The 13,342-nt window shown below is 37.9% G+C and overlaps 1 protein-coding gene across 3 annotated transcripts in view; it reads right to left on the reverse strand.

Moving 5' to 3' along the window:
* ELAVL2 (ELAV like RNA binding protein 2) overlaps nt 1-13,342 on the reverse strand; it is a 140,550-nt gene that overhangs the window by 67,705 nt on the left and 59,503 nt on the right. The window contains exon 2 of one of the 3 annotated variants that reach the window (XM_064579174.1): nt 9,802-9,913. The exons of the other annotated variants lie outside the window; for them this stretch is intronic. The gene's annotated coding sequence lies outside the window, so the exon portion shown is untranslated. The remainder of the gene's footprint in view (nt 1-9,801; nt 9,914-13,342) is intronic. 3 annotated transcript variants of the gene reach the window in all.

Consider the following 13,342-nt stretch of genomic DNA (forward strand, 5'->3'; position numbering starts at 1 on the left):
AAAGCATCACTGAATGAATTATCCTTCATATTTCATTCAATACAGTTCTCATCTCCATAAAGAACTACTTCTCAAAACTGACAATTCTGAATTGATGGAATGCTAGTTTTAGGGAAGTTCTCTAACATATAAAAGGCAAAGAATTTGAGGCAAAATTTTTAAAAAGCAAAGTAGAGGGAAAGAGTGTTACAAGAGAAAAAAGTCTTTTAAAAAGCATACTGCCTAAGAAAAATAAAAGGGCACAACAGTGGATAAGCATACAGGAAGAAATCTCTACTGCCAAGAGATGTTTATAAAAGGCGGCAGCATAGGATAGATTGAGACTGGTCAACTGACCAGATTAAGACTGGTCAGACTGGCAAGAATGCTATCATGCTATCGTGATTAAAAAAATAGACAAAATCCAGACTACTCATCAAATATCAAACAACCTATAACCCTCCATGACTGCATTTCAAAGAAATGGGTATTTTTTTTCCTACAAGCTGCATGCTACCTCTCTTGGGTAAGTGTTCTTAGAGAACACTTAAAGGAGCAAGGTAAAATAAAGAAATCTTTAGAAATCTGCAAGGAAAAAAATTGAAACAATTCGATATGCATTTTATTATAATTAACAAATTTATCTAAAACTGAGAAAGGAGTTCTCAGATTTTCTAATAAAGCATAACTGTTCCAGTCTGTAGAATATTAGCTGTGGGTCATTTTCCATAGCAAAACTCTTATGGGATTAACCTTTGCCCCGCATTTATGAAAACAATGAGTGGCAAGATGAGAGTGGCCAAGGCCAATTAAAACAAATCACTATTCAAAAGTTAGGGTATGTGTAGAAACTATATGAACCCCGAATAGGAGATATGGATTTAACTCATTGGGATGGCATGTGAAATATAAAGTGTTCATTGACTGAAATTAGCAGGATTTAGCAAGGACAACAAACACTCCTCACTTAATTGCACATTTATTTCCATGTTCAGGTGGCAAGAATGAGCTCCTAAGCCAACATTCAAGTGAACAGCTGCAGTAAGCTGTGTGTGCTGAAAATTACAGCATCTCTCAGCTATAGGACCATCTGCTCAGAATAAAATGATACTAATGTGCTATATTTTACAAATAATGCATATTCCATTGATAGGCTCAACACAACTGTTCACAGAATGCAAACTCTTTCAACAGTTACTGGGCAAATAATTTTCATCCAGTTCACAATTTCAACAATTTTTTTTTTGAGCATCAGGAATTGTAAATAACTTCAAAATTTAGTAACCAAAAAAATACATAGTAAACAGAATGTAAAGAATTACGGTAACTTAGTATTCAGACCATACCAAAACTTTTTTGTTTTTTTTTTTAAAAAAAAGCTTGTCACTCTTTTGAGTCTGCACTAAATCCTAATTTAGATAATAAAAAGTTACATACAAAACCATGGTTCTGATGCTACATAGACCACTATGGTTAAAATTGCAATGTGCTTTAAGTCGTAATGATGGCCATACCACAATAGGTTAAATGTAAGAATAATTAGTATGCCCAATGAAAAGTTCAAGTGTTTGGTATGGCCTCAGCACTCCTGCAACATGCTAAAAAAAAGTAGCCTACAGAATTTAAGAAAAATCCCACAGACCCCAGTCCAAGGCTCTGCTGCCCACGAACCACTTCTAAGCAGAGAAGCCACATCACACAGTCTGACTGCCATGTTAGTTTGGAGTTGCCGTCTGCAATATGGACACAAAAAGTACCGTATGTTAGATGAGCAAGATAATGCAACAAATCAGTTTGTACAAAATTTACAGTGATTGTATTGATATTCCCAGCACGTCCATGCAGTGTGGCTTAATTGAATTTGAGGCAATTCCAATCTAATCTTTCCAAATTCATTTTAACATGTAGTTTTCTTGCACAAATTAAGCATTTTTAATTAAGAGCCTGATTTTCAAACAGTATTAACTAGTTACCTTGACATCTATCCTGAAGAACTACCTTAAACCACATCTCAAAAAAATTTTTAAATAATAAAACGAAGCAAAAACACTGCATGCTGTCCTGTCTCTTAAGGATGTGGGAGAAGGAAGGAAATGTGAATGAAATTTATAGTGAGAAAAGGCAGTCATGCAATTCGTAAGTGAATGCTTTACATAAAAGCATTCTTTCCCCAAAATATCAGAAAGGCATTAAGGGAAACTATATTTGCCCACACTGTTACATTATACTATAAATGATCCTTAATCCTGGGACTTAAAATTAAAAGTGAATCGAAACCCTGTGAGGTTATTCTGCCACTACCGTCCAACTGATCTCTAACAGTTTCACTGAGAATTGTTCACATAGACTAAGAGGCAGTAAACCAGCATCTTTCAATTGAAATAATTGGACCAATAAATAGGATTGCGTGGAGTAATGCTTATATAGGATGTCAGCTTTGTCCCTGAACGAAATCAAGTGAATGTTTAATATGTAAATTGTAAACGCAGCACGATTTGAAATTAGTGCTGCGATGAGGCCTCCAATATAGTTAATGAGCCATTTACCACTTATTACAACTTGCCCAAATACTAAACAGAGCCACAATATTGGCACAGAAGCCAAAGTTTACATTTTAGCCATATATGCAGATCCTTTAAATGGTCAACAGAATATTCAGAAAAACTCAAGTCTCTGAAAATAGACAATGAGTAACAAAAGAGGGCCAAAAACATCTTTTACTTGGGTATTTATGATTATAAAAATTTCATCCTTAGAGTTAAACCTGGCTCTAAGCGATATACTCTTGACGTGAGTGATGACATTAATTAACACGTAACAATGGATTCCATTTTCTGGCATCTACCAAAAGGGTTTAACATACTCTTTACAGGATGCCATGAAAATGTTTTATACTTCTTCCCTTCTCCCACTGTTATCAGATAATTCAGTCTGAGTCTATGTTTTTTATTTTTTTTTAAAAAGAACTACTTATAGTTGAACTAAACCTGTGAAAAAATAAAGTGCTTTTATATCCATGAAATATTTTGACAAGAACCTAATTGTGATTAGACCACATGGGTAGAACAGGTAGGACTACACCCAAGAGGTTAAACCAAGCTTAAACTCTATGTCCTGAATACCCTCGGGAATTGGATCTGAACATTTTTCACTACATAAAATCACAGATTCACATTTAATGGCCTCAGTCCCTTCTATTCCATAGGAGGCGACGCTAATAAGCTAATCTATCGACACCCCTCTTTCTGAAAGCCCCAGGGATGTGAACAATCACTTTATTGCACCAACTAGCTAGAAAGGCTGTGTATGGAAAATGATTCTACTGCACTTTTACATTTCAAGCACCCCAGACAGTTTCTCTGCTTGAGGCAGACACATACCTTTATGGAAAGTTATAAATAAGCTGCTCACATGGCCCTTACCTTTATGCTGGCCAACAATTCAGTTACTAAAAATGTAAAAAGCTACTCCCCTTCACTTAAGGACAGGAGATTCTGCTCTCCTCAATCTACCACAGACAACCGGCCTGCACTATTTATACATTCTATTGGCTCTGAAACTCTTTGGCAGGGGGGGGGGCCACATTCCAGCAACACAGAACCATTCATTTTAAAGCTTAAAAAATGTTTCAATATATGTTCACATCTTAATTTAGACATCAATTGTGCCAATTAAGACTGCTTTTTCTCCTGTTATTCTCCATGTAGTAATTTATGAAAGGCACTTCGGCATAGATCAATCTAGAATATGCTAAACTTTCCCTGGGCTCCAAGAGATACAAGTGGTAATGATGAAGTGTTAGTTTGGTGGAACCATGATTATACCTGGGAGAAACACACACACACACACACACACACACAGGACACACGCCCTCTGTGTCTTCACACTCACACAGTTTACTTCCAAAACTCCATAAAGGCTTTTTAAGTTGACTTTTTTTTTCCCTTTTTTACTTAAATGGCCCACTGTGTACTTTAACTTCTAAAGTTTCTTACAATAGTGGATTTTAGGAAACCATCGCTATTGTTTGATTTCTCCTATCTAGGACTGACAATTTTCTGGTCACATGAGAGAAAACCAAAGTCCCTATTTTTCAAACCTCCTAATACAGAGTTCTGAAAACTAAGGTTCATCAGTTTCCTTCCTATTTTCAACCTCTTACAGACAGCCACCAAACAAGACAGACTGCTCATCAAAAACATCCTAAATATATTGAGAATTCTCATTAAGTACAATGTCTGCAAGGGGTGGGGGTGGGGGGGAAGGTCTCCAAGACCTAGATCCCACCTGATCTGGGAACAGACCTTTGCAGGTTAAAGTCAGAGTAGGACCACTGAGAGACCACTGCATATCCCCTGGTGAGGCCTGTCCAACTGCATGGACTTCTCCATTGTCATGGTCACCATCCCAATCTGGACCCTCATGCTTCATCATCGGAACCACTGAACTATAGCCTTCCCAAAGGCCCCCTCATCATCCTAATCCACACTAATACTACTACTCCCTAATGGATTTTCCTAAACACGCAATAGCTCCCTGCTGTCTACCAAATTAAGTACAAACTACTTGGTATAAACAGTATAAGCATCTGGGACCCTCTACAACTTCTTTTACCAGCCCACATATTCAAGCACCTAAAAAATCTGAACCACTCCTTGTCCCTCAAACAGTTGCAGTACTTGCAAAGCCATACATTCTCTGGCTTTGCTCATGCAATTCCATCTGCCTGGAAGGCCCCCAGCCATACCCACCACATATCTACATCCCTGGTTGTATAAACTAAGCATTTGAAAACACACCTAAGGACAAAAAGTTTCTTTTTTAAAAAGCTGGGCATGAAAGGGCAGTGACCTCCCTAAATGCATGCAAACTTAGTAGATTTTTTCTATCCCACCTCAAGTATTTCAAACCAGAGATAATTATGAAAGCATATTTTCAATTTTGGGCACACTCCATAAGCCACCCTTACCCACTAAAATCCAAATTCTTGTTAAACAGCATAACAAAGAGAAACTATCTTGACTGATCCCTTGTGTACTTTCAAGTATTTCAAGAGGCTATCATGCTAAATTGCCAACTACAAAAAAGCTGGATGCCGAGACAAAAACATGGTATAAATGTGCTCCAACCTCTGGCCAGCAAGGTTACAGGGTTGTTGCTTCTGGAATTTGGGTCTAATTTGAGGAAGATGGCAGAAGCACAGGTAGATGTAGAAAAAAAAAAATTAAACAGATTTTATAACACAAAGATGTTTAAAAATGCATCATAACTAAGTTATAGATCTCAAGCAGTTTTAATTTTGATACAGAGTTTAAGCAAATATAAAAGGAATACAGACTAGAAAGTTTAAGCAAATATAAAAGGCAACATCTCTAAAAAGAACCTTGGCCAGGTCAAGGGCGAGCATTTCTCTCACACTTTGAAAGTGACTTTGGTCTGGACACTTCCTTGCAAGCTAGTGGGCTCTCAATACCTTGAGTAGCGGAGCACCAGGACAGAATCAGGACAGTGCAAAGTCTTTCCTCTGACCACAAACCTCTCTAAAAACCAAGTTACAAGGTGAACAGAAGGCATTTGTCTCTAAAGTTTAAGAGGACAAACTACCAAAATAAAGACAAACTTCGGCCCAAAAGCATTTTCCTTTGGGGAATCCAAGGCAGGGAACTAAAGCACTGAAAATAATCAGCAGAGTAATGAGAACTTACAGATGAGAGTTGGGTAAGCAGCTGATGGGGCTATCTACCTAGCAGACACCATTCCCACATAATAATTTTTTATCTTTTCACTAAAATGGCATTTTCAGGATGTATTTCAGCTTTACTGAATTAAGCAACAGAGGAACTCAACCAAGCACTAAAATTATGGGGCTGATGTGTCAACTACAGCCATCAGTTTGTTTTCTTTAAACCTCTTCTCTTCACTTTCCTTTGTCCTTCCTAAAATAATAAAGGTTTGTGGTTTTAAACCTCATGTGATTTCCTCAATCCTAGAATCCCTGTCAATTCCCCACCTCACCCCATAACCATTTTAGCTGCCTCACAGGCTCTATGGATTCCTCAGCCTTGTCAAGCTCAGAATTTTGGCCTTGGGGCTAACAAAGGGTCCAAGAGCTGCCAGAGACAATACAATGGACAGCTGCAGGAGTCACAGGGAGAATGTTCTTTGGCAGTGAACACCAACATTTCTCAGTGTCTTGGCCCTTTATGACTCCTACAGACAAACTACAGAGTCCTTCCGACACCACTCTTTCTGAGGTTTTGTAGTTCTAAGAGCTGGCAGGATTAAAACCTTTGAGGTTAGCGAGTAAAGCTAATGAATTTAGGAGTCCCAAGTCCTTCCCTTCAATCTACGTCCGTTTCAGGCATCCATGCTGGGCAAGAGAAAAGCAAAGCTCTGGTGAGAAAGATTTGCTTAAGCTTCACACATTGTTCATTCATTCAGTCATTCATCCATCAAACACTCATACGCAACTCCCATAACCTAAGGACTGTCCTAAGTACTTGAGATACAGTAATGAAGATGAATCCTGGAATGTACATTTGCAAAAGGGGCTATGTGCAGCAGACCACACATGAACATACATAAGAAAATAGTGTAACAGCTATAAAGAAGTGAGCTTTGGAAAAAAAGAAAATTTAGAGCCGAGCTGGGGTTGAGAATGTAGAGAGGGGCAGTTTCCAATATTAAAAAGTAGGCATCCTGAAGAAGGTGAACTCTGAGCAAGGTTTGGAAGAGATATAAACTAGCCACTGTGGGGGGGTAATAGCTCACCTGGATGCCCAAATCCTAATCTCTGCAATCTGTGAATATATTGTTACATGACAAGGGGGATTTAAATTGCAGAGAGAATTAAAGCTGCTATTCAAATGACTCCAAGATGGGGAGATTATTCTAATTACCGAGGTAGGGCCAGTGTAAGCAGAAGAGTTGTCTTAATTTTAAGAGGAAGGCTGGAGAGTGTCAGAGTAACGGAGCATGAAAAAGACTCAACTGGCTTTGAAGATGGGGGACAGCCACCAACCAAAGTGTGTGCAGCCTCAAAAAGCTGGAAAAGGCAAGGAAAACATTCTCCCCTACAGACCCCAAAAGGAATGCAGTCCTGCCAACACCTTGATCAAAGTCCAGTGAGACCCACACTTCAGGGGGCTCTGACCTTCAAAAGTGGAAAATAATAAATTCACATTGTTTTAAGCGCCAAGATTATGGTTATTTGTTACAGATGTAGTAGTAAACAAATATGTCCCTAGGGGTATATCCAGAAGAGGCACATTCCAGGCAGAGACCATCCAGGATGAAACCAGAATAAGTAAGAGGGAGAGGAGTCAAAGAGTTGTAGTAAGGCCAGGCCATATTGGGCCTTGGAGGTTTAGGGGAAAAGAAACATTTCTTTGACCCTCTTAGGGTCCCTGGCTGGGTCTGAAAATTAGACTAGCACAGACAGATTAACAGGAGAAAAACATACAAATCTTATTAAACTTTTACATGTACCTGGGAGCCTTCACAAGAAAATGAAGAACGAAAGCAGTGACCAGAGCAGGAAGCTTTTAAGAATAAATTTGTGAAGAACTGACAAGACAAAGGGGTTGGGGCTAGGGGTATTAAGTGATGAAGAAGTGACTGGGAAGAGAAGGTTTAGTTTAACAAGGTTCGTTTGTACTTTTTTCTCAGCCCCAAATTCCCTGTCTCTGGTGGTAAGAACGTCTTCCTTCTTCCCAGTACTGTGTGGGTATCTTTCACATATAGTTTTAGAACCTGTTTCAGGGGAAAAGGGGGTGGTGGGCAGGGTGACCTTTCTGCTTCTGTTTCTCAAACTCCTTCAACTTAAGATATTCAATATGCCAATGTGCCATATTTTGAGGTAGTGTGTCCTGGACCCCATCAGGGGCCACCATAAGATTTTCAGCAAAACAACAGCATGTGGCTGTTGTAAAAATAAATCACATATGATTGTATGGGAGGACTCTGCAACTTTGGAAACAGGAAAGACCTATCAACAAACAATTGCAATAACCCTGATATAGAAAGCCAGGAACTCCAACCAGGTTGACACCAGAGAAGAGGATATACCCAGAAGAAAACACGATGTTACTAATGTGCTACTTTAATTGTATCATTAAACTGTTTAAATCCATGATCAAGAAATCAGTTTTGATTCTAACTTCTCACAGGCTCACCAACCATCAATGCCATTTACTAAGACCTGGGCACTGGGGCACCTGGGTGGCTCAGTCGTTAGACTTCTGCCTTCAGCTCGGGTCATGATCTCAGGGTCCTGGGATCGAGCCCCACCTCGGGCTCCCTGCTCGGCGGGAAGCCTGCTTCTCCCTCTCCCACTCCCCCTGCTTGTGTTCCTGCTCTTCTTAACTCTCTCTCTCTGTCAAATAAATAAATAAATCTTAAAAAAAAAAAAAAAAAAAAAAAAGACCTGGGCACTAAGAATATAAGATAATTAAGCAAAGGAATGGCTTTCTATAGAAAGTTGTCTTAAGGGGTTAGCAGGAGGGAGTTCTCCACAAGGAAATCCAACACATGAAAACTGAGTTTATGAATATTAAATCAAGAGTTATTCATTTTATGTATGGATTCATTATAGAAGAATTCAGTGATTTAATATGTTTTAAAAAAAAGTTAAAAAATGGGAGTCACTTGTACTATGCCTCACATCAGCAAACCAAGACTTGATTCTTAACCTAATGGCAGTTTCAAATCCCAGGAATACAACCTTGTAACTAGTAAATGTGGAGTTGTCTGGCCAGCACTAGTAAGGTAATCCATCTAATAGACCCCTTCTGTCCCCCACAAAAAGATGAGGTAATCCACTTTCTTCCTTGTCCCTGCCCCCTTCCTATATGACTCCCACTTTGTTCACTCTTTGGAGCTCCTTTCTGTTTGCCAGATAGGATACTGCCCAATTCTGGAATTGCTGAATAAAGCCAGTAAGATCTTTGAAGTTTATTCAGTTGAATTTTGTTTTTGTTTGTTTTGATTTGGTGGCAGTGACAAGATCTGAAGTGAACTTCTGATGACATCCAGGGCAACAAAAACACAGGAGTAGTACTTGGGGAACCCTTAAGTTCTAGGTCTTTGTCACCATTCCCAACGGCCATGGTTAAGTTCCTTTTACTTTCGACCACCATCCTCTGCCTGCATCAAGCTCCCAACCTAACTGGGTTTCTAGATGAAGGCAGGTCAGCTTTTGCTAGCAGGAATACAAGCCCCTTGCCCTTGGGTCAGTCCACAATTTCCCTTTTTGGAAACCCAGTCCAGTACACACTTCTCATTTTTTTTTTTTTTAAGATTTTATTTATTTATTTGAGAGAGAGAATGAGAGAGAGAGAGCACATGAGAGGGGGGAGGGTCAGAGGGAGAAGCAGACTCCCCGCCGAGCAGGGAGCCCGATGCGGGACTCGATCTCAGGACTCCAGGATCATGACCTGAGCCGAAGGCAGTTGCTTAAACAACTGAGCCACCCAGGCGCCCCCACTTCTCATTCTTAAAGTCTGCTGGTTCAGTCTGTTCCCCAGTTCCAGGTTGGGAACTGCTGATTGTGCACACACGGCCTTCTCTCGGCCAGTCTGCAGTAACATCTCTTGGTTACTGCCAGTGTGTTAAGGTGCACATTTGTCTTGTGTTTGTGTAGATAAAGGCTACTGTAATGGAAATCTCGGGGTGGGGGGGGAGGCCACAAAAATTGCTGGGTACAGGTAAAGCATTTAAAAGCTGTCAGAGCACTCACCACCTAACTCAAAGACTCTTATGTTAGGATAAGCTAAGTAACAAGTTAAGTAACAGGTTGGATTAATACTAAAGTCACCTGCCAACCTCAAGAAACTTTCCATGCAATGAGGTACACTGTAAAACATCACCAAATTCCCAACTCAGATGCACATCCCTTCCAGCTATCAGTCTGGCTCCAAGAGATCCAAAGGTTTAGCTAAAAAATAAATTAAATAAATAAAATTAGAAAATTTAAAAAATTTAAAAATTTAAAACTAAATAATAAAGAGAATCCTTAAATTCTAAAAAGGTAAGCCAACCACAATCCAGCATACCTGCTTATTTTAAGGTCTAAGAACTAAGATCCCAGAAGCTGTAAATATCTACATAAACAACAAAATCTTACTAAAAATAACCTAGAATTAGAGAAGCTCATTGTGTTATGTCCTGAGAACTTAGCTTGGTAACCATCAGGTTACGGGTCCCAAAGTACTACTACAGGGCAGAAAAACGGGGTGCACCCCATTTGAGGTAGATATGGCTGGACAGAAATGTGAGTTGCACTCCACTTGTGGTTAAGGGTCCTACCAAACTGCTGCCAGTCCCATCAGGGAAATTACAGTGGCCATTATGAGAAATGTTCCAATTAGTAAAATCACTTAAGACGTGCACTAAAACGTAAGGGCTCCCAGATTACGCAAACATAATGGGATACCTATTTTAACTGATATGCAGAAGCCTCCAAAAGGTTTCAAGATTTCAAAATAGCTTCACTCCCTGTAAAAGGCTAATGACAAAGACATAAAAGATGCCTAAAACAAAAGACTATAAGATGAATTCCAACTCCTACTGCTCCCCTGTATCCTTCATTATTCAAGTACTCATTCTAGTAATCCTGTCTAAATGGTCTTTCTACTCTAAAAAGGTTACGAGACCATTAAAAAAAAAAAAAAAAAAAACCTGCCAAGTTAATGGACAAACTTCAGGAAGATAATTCTTATCAAAACAACAGAAGAGGAAAAGTCAATTAAAACTTAAGACAAAATGTAAAATTCTTTTAAATGTCTTCTCCACAAATATTAGTAAAAAAGCTTTCACCATCTAAGCAAGTAATCTCAATTTATCCCACCTACCAGAACAACTTAGATCCAACTTCTTTCATAATTAGGGAGTTTTTTATTATTATATCTGACTTACAGCAGTAATTTTAAAATAGAAGCTATATGATTTGTTTGCATCTGTTTATGTGTGTCTACATGTTCATATGTGTCTACACATGTTATACATGTGTAGTATTTTCTACCTCCAGATGGTATTGCCAAAAATTAATTTGTAAAAGAACTCTATGTAACTGACTTTAAGAAAACAAAGTGCTGATATGAATTAAAGTGTTCCTAAAATTCTCAGAAACCTAACAGAAACTAACCCAAATACTTTTCTAGTTCATGTGGATGTAGGAAAATATTCAGTATTATAGCTAAATTTGTAGGTCTAATTAAAATGAACATACCTTTAGAGTTACCAACACTGAATATAATGCAGATATACAACTTTTATTCTACCTGGATTTATCAGTCAAATAAGTTCATGTTTTCTGTTATAAAACTTGTCAGCAAGAAAAATAACTTGGTATGATGAAATTTTCATACAGTAATCTAAACATAATTATTGAGAACAAGTAAATTAAATAGATGGGTAAGCAAGATAAAAGTTTTTGGTAAATTTTTTAATAGTCTCCCCAAATTTTCTTGGTAACCTGAAATCTTACAGTTTTGCTAAGTTAAATTAAATGATGAAGTCATTAAATATCAAAATCATTTCCAAATATGATAAAACACAAGAACATTAATTACTAAAAATGGGCTTATCCATTTTTGGCTTCCTTTACAGAGGAACTAGAGATATTTTGGGTCTATTAGTAAACACGTTTTGTGCCATGCTGAGAAATTTACTATGAGAAACATATGTTTCCAAAAATTATAAAAAGTATTTATAAATTTGCCAAGCCACAGAATGCTAATGCTAAAAGACAATTCACAGTTGTGTACTTCTTTATTTTTACTAGAAATTAAGGTTTTTAAGCATTAAGAATTCTAACATACATAATTAAAATGACTAGAAATAGTAAGAGAAACAACTATGTATTCAAGGAAAGGAGAATATGGATTTTGTTTGTTTGTTCTGGCTAGAAAAGACATGAGGTTTGAAGACGGATTTCTGTTAAGGAAAAATGAAATATATTTTCCCAAAGTAAAATTGGTTATTTCATAAATGGAAAAGGGGAAAATAAAGGACAAATTAAATAGAAAGTTGGGAAGAGAGAAAGAGAATCTTACCTTGTTTGGATCGGTTGGTTAAAAATAAATGAATTTATTATAAGGATTATAAAAGTAATCTTTAAAATCAGTAGTGTACTTATGTAAAATTAGTACTCAAATTTCCTTCATCTGCTAAAAAGACAAAGTTTTCTTGGGACTACTAGTCTGCTCCTGATAAGAAATTGTGATAAGTTTTTCTTTACCTTTTAAGCACTCTCCCTGGAAAACAAAGATTTTGTGTCTTGTCAGAATAATTCTCTGTGTTTCATGTCATTTTTATCAGGTCTTTGATTATTTTTGAAATCTGTCTTCCATATTAAAAGAGCTAAGGGTTTGTTGTGTTTTGTTTTTTTACAACTATTTAACTTTCTTCATTTGCATTCAAAATCTTTAATCATGGGCACCTTGGGTGGCTCAGTCGTTAAGCATCTGCCTTCGGCTCAGGTCATGATCCCACAGTCCTTGGATCGAGTTCCCCATCAGGCTCCTTGCTCCGCGGGAAGCCTGCTTCTCCCTCTCCCACTCCCCCTGCTTGTGTTCCCTCTCTGGCTATGTCTCTGTCAAATAAATAAAATCTTTAAAAAAAAAAAAAAAAACTTTAATCGTTACTACGGTTAAATGGATAAGTATTGTTTCAAAATGACCTATGATCTACTTGACCAAGTGTTTTCAATTAATTAACCTTGATAGTTTTGATAAACTTCACAAAATCAAATTCTAAATGAGGTCTTTTTGACCTCAAACTAACTTGGAATTTTTCAGAGGGTCCCTGAAACATCTCAAAAGATAAGACTTCTTCTCCTTACAAAAAGGGAGATGTTAGACTTACGTGATAAAATTACATGGGAAGCACAGTCAAGAATACTAAGCCTTTTATTTTTTTAAGGTTTTGTTTATTTGTCAGAGAGAGAGAGAGAGAGAGAGAGCACAAGCAGGGGGAGGGGCAGGCAGAGGGAGAAGCAGGCTCCCCACTGAGCAAGGAGCCTGATGGGGAACTCTGTCCCAGGGTCCTGGGATAATGACCTGGGCCAAAGGCAGACACTCAACCGACTGAGCCACCCAGGAGTCCCAAATACTAAGCTTTTTTACGTTGTATTTGTATAGACAGATATATGTTAGAAGGACTCCAGAAATTGTATGAAACCACAAGAAATCTGATATATGCTGGTATATTGTTATCAGTCATAATTCCAGTTGTTATCTTAACGTGTTGTATATTACAAAAATGACCAAACTTCCTTGACAATTCCATTATGATGAACACTCAGCAGATCTTTTAAACATGAAATCATTTTTAAGCCTTTTGTCCTTTGCAGAGTTACTGTTTT

Source organism: Mirounga angustirostris, unplaced genomic scaffold (assembly GCF_029215605.1).
Source record: "Mirounga angustirostris isolate CCGP_5_RB_7025 unplaced genomic scaffold, mMirAng1.0.hap1 SCAF_15, whole genome shotgun sequence".
Taxonomy (NCBI): Eukaryota; Metazoa; Chordata; class Mammalia; order Carnivora; family Phocidae; genus Mirounga; species Mirounga angustirostris.